At 41.3% G+C, this 3,705-nt stretch overlaps 1 long non-coding RNA gene across 1 annotated transcript; it reads right to left on the bottom strand.

The window, feature by feature from the left end:
• Positions 1 to 641: 641 nt before the first annotated feature.
• On the bottom strand, positions 642 to 1,752 carry LOC111469268. Its single transcript, XR_002714844.1, has 3 exons — positions 1,664 to 1,752; positions 1,478 to 1,567; positions 642 to 662 (listed from the first exon to the last, which is right to left on the bottom strand). It is a non-coding gene; the product is annotated as an uncharacterized LOC111469268 (long non-coding RNA).
• Between the last annotated feature and the right edge of the window lie 1,953 nt (positions 1,753 to 3,705).

Here is a 3,705-nt window from a genome sequence, read left to right as displayed (position 1 = left end):
AGGCTTTAAAACGCATCTGTTGGGGGAATGTTTCCACACTCTTATAAATGGTGATTTGTTCTCCTCCCCAACCAATGTGGGACATCACAATCTACCCCCCTTTGGGGCCTAACGTTCTCGCTGACACTCTTTCCTTCCTCTAATCGATGTGGGACCACCCCCCCAAATCCACCCCCCTTTGGGGGCCCAATGTTCTTACTGGAACATCGCCTCGTGTCTACCCCCTTTGGGGAACAGCGAGAAGGCTGACACATCGTTTGGTGTCTGGCTCTGATACCAACTGTAACGACCCTAAATTTTACCTATTTAATCTAAGGTCATTACTATACCTTGAAATGCGGAATATAAATTAAATGGGCCCTATTCATAAATGCGACTTACACTTGCCTTATATTACCTCGTGAAAGAGAAAATGATTACAAGGGAAAGAAAGGAAAAAAACATTATTGAAATAAAGGAAAAGGAACAAAACTGAAATGAATGTTTTATTCTACCCTATGGTTTATTATGCAAATACAACTCAACCTATACTAACCTATACTAGTGATGCAAACCGAATTCAACGTAGACTATGAAATGGAAAAACAACTACCCTATGCAAGTGCCACGGTCCTGAGGTGTATAATGCCGCTGTTGTTGGTACATGGGTGCCTTGCCCTTATCTACAAATGTAAAGTAACATGAGGCTTGATTATATCTAGAATAATCAGTAAGTGACCACCTATCGGGGTTATGCAACAATCACATGCAATGAAATGATGGGATCTATCGTTTCGTTTCGTTTCTTTTCGTTTTCCCTATGGTGTAGTCCTAACGGGTAATCGTGGACATGTACCATATACTCTACACAGCTCATACGTGCGAGTATGGGCTCACCAGCTAGTTCGCACACCGCTGGGCCATTGTCCTTATCTTGTGGGCATACTCTAGGAGCCCCTTATGCCAGGACCCGTTAAAACTAGAACCGTCACGGCAGCGCTATGCAATGCTTAACAATCGTTGTTCTGCCATTGGATGTATGCGTCCGTACCCTCGTGATGGGATGGGGGTATCCCCCCAAATGCATGAACACACATAATGCATGAGGTCCCCCTATTTCTACATTTATCTTTAATGACCATAACCCCCCTGTCACGTTTCATGCTTCATGTCATTCTCATTTTCAATTCACATTTCATACACATTTCTTTTGGGGTTATGATTTTAGGCAGTTTACCGTGTTTCATGTCATACAATTCATGCGGTTCACATTCACATATTCCATACAAACATGACATAATCATTCAAGGACGACATATCGTCACATGCATAACATATCACATCAAACTAAGCAGCATACATAGCATACATTCACGTTCACATGATTTCATACTTAAGCACATTAAACTAGCATACAATTTAATGACACGTGCAAATCCACGAGCATGTGCCAACATACAACAAATAACGTGTAACCTACGACGGGTGAGCCACTTACTTGGTAGGCCTTAGCCGAAGTACTCCCTAGAATATAACGTAAGCTCCTAGCTCCTCGTGAACGTACTACGCTTCCGTTGGTGGTTGGTTCCTATTGGTTCATTCGTCACTTTCGTTAGTATTTCACAAATATAATTAATTCCCAACATGAATTTGTGAAATACGACCTTAGAATGTTCTATTTTACCTTAAACAGGGCAGAAACTAAGTCCGGGAGGGTCGGAACGGTGACAAACGGACTGAAAATAGGTTTCTAGAGCCGAATAAGTCGCCGGAGCGTAGGGGAGCTGCGCTGCTGATGTGCCACGTGGCACAATCAGACAGCGACACGCATGCAGGGGTCTTGGGTCGAGGCACGGGTTTTCAGATCGCTCGCGGGTCTCGGGCAGTACGGGGGTGACGGGTTGTTCGCGGGTGTTGGAAAAATGCAAGCGGGCTGACCTAAGGGGACTAGGTTCGATTCGGGTTATGGGATCCGGGCCTCGGGCCGGACTTCGTCCTCTTCGCCCGATTGCCTGCACGTTTTTTCGGCGACCCTTCTCTCTCCTCGATAATGTCATCTCGACGTCCTTTTTCCCTCCTTTTTTCTCCTTTCTCGAGTCTCTTCTTCGCCCTAACCCCATTTTTGGTACAAATTTCGTTTGTAAGGGCCTCACACAACCAGATCTGGAGAAGTTCGAAAGTCCAATATTCCGTCTTCCTTGTCGAGGTGTTCAATGTAAAGGATTCGTCTAAATCTACTCCTAATGGGTGTAAAAGGTTCTGGGGTTACTTTTGTGGGGTAAAATGGAGGTTTTGACATCGATCGATTAAACAAAGGAAAGAAACAAAGGAAAGGATAGCAGATTTTAGGAGAAAAAAATTGAAGATGACCTTCACTTCAAGAAGATTTGATAGGAAGGGAAAGAGTTAGAAAAGTTATCCGTAAGTTAGATCTCCTTTTCTTTTATTGTTTGCAAGGGGTAGAAAAGTTATCTTAGATCTCTTTTTCAATTATTTAGATTTTTGGATATCTCACAGAAAATTAAAATTGATTGAAAATGGCTTCTATTAATTGGATACTCATATTAGGAAAAAGAGGAGAATAGAAACAAAGTGGTACAACATAGAGAAGAAGATGGAAGAGGTGAGAAATTATTATTATTTGTACCTAGAGAATATAATATTATAACAATGTTGTATTGAATGATTCAAGCACATGAAATAATATTGACATATTTTCAATTTAAGTTTTACTACTCAACAAAAATTTAGAAACAATGAAAACGTGAAATTTGATTTTTACTAAGACCGTTTTAGAGTCGTATTTCACATTGTTAGTTGGATTATTAATTAAAATGTGAAATACTAACGAAAGGTGATGAGCAGTGGGATATGAAGCGAACTCCAACAACCTTTGGAAAGCTCTCGAGGAACGAGAGCTTACGTTAATTAAATTAGAGAATACTTCGGCTAAGGCCACCAGGTAAGTGACCTTACTATAGGATAGGCTAAAGATTGTTTGAATTATGATGATGTGTGTGTATGACGTTGTGTTGTGATGTCTGTTAAATGTACGCTATTTATGTTTCGATTCATGATGTACATGTTATATTTGATGCACTTAATGGCTTCTATGATGAATATGATATATGCATGACGATGTTATTAACATGATGATATTTTCCATGTTGAACATTCCTTATGATGTTGTTTTCCATATTGCATCATGTCGTTAGATCGACATAGAACACAACCCTAAGAGTATGAAAATGATATTAATGTAAATATCCACGAGCACGTGTTAATAGTGTAACCAAGAGATCGAGACTAGAGTGTTGTGTCAGAAGAGATGTATACTTGGATTTAGAGGGACCTCATGCATATTGTATGTTCATAAGCATAGGGCTACTTCCCCTAGAGATGAAGAGTGCGGGCGCTGACCATATGATGAGTGCATATGCGCACAGGTGCAAATGCACACAGATGAGGGTGTTCATGAGGTGCATAACACTATGGGGTTCCACTGACCTCCGGACGTCGCTACAGATTAGCTTGACCAGAGGGTCCATGGGGTGTGCGAGCGCCCTAGGGATTCACACTCGTACATGTGAGTCGTGTGTAGGAAAGTACTACACATCCAATTTGTCCGAGACTAGATGCCACCCTTAAGATATTAGAGATAGGTTCTTAATTCATGATTGCATGTGTTTGCATTAGCTTGGCCCCTATAGTGGGGTCACTTGCTGA

Source organism: Cucurbita maxima, unplaced genomic scaffold (assembly GCF_002738345.1).
Source record: "Cucurbita maxima cultivar Rimu unplaced genomic scaffold, Cmax_1.0 Cma_Scf00002, whole genome shotgun sequence".
NCBI lineage: Eukaryota > Viridiplantae > Streptophyta > Magnoliopsida > Cucurbitales > Cucurbitaceae > Cucurbita > Cucurbita maxima.
The sequence above is the reverse complement of the archived record's forward strand: the minus strand, read 5'-3'. Positions and strand labels throughout refer to the sequence as shown.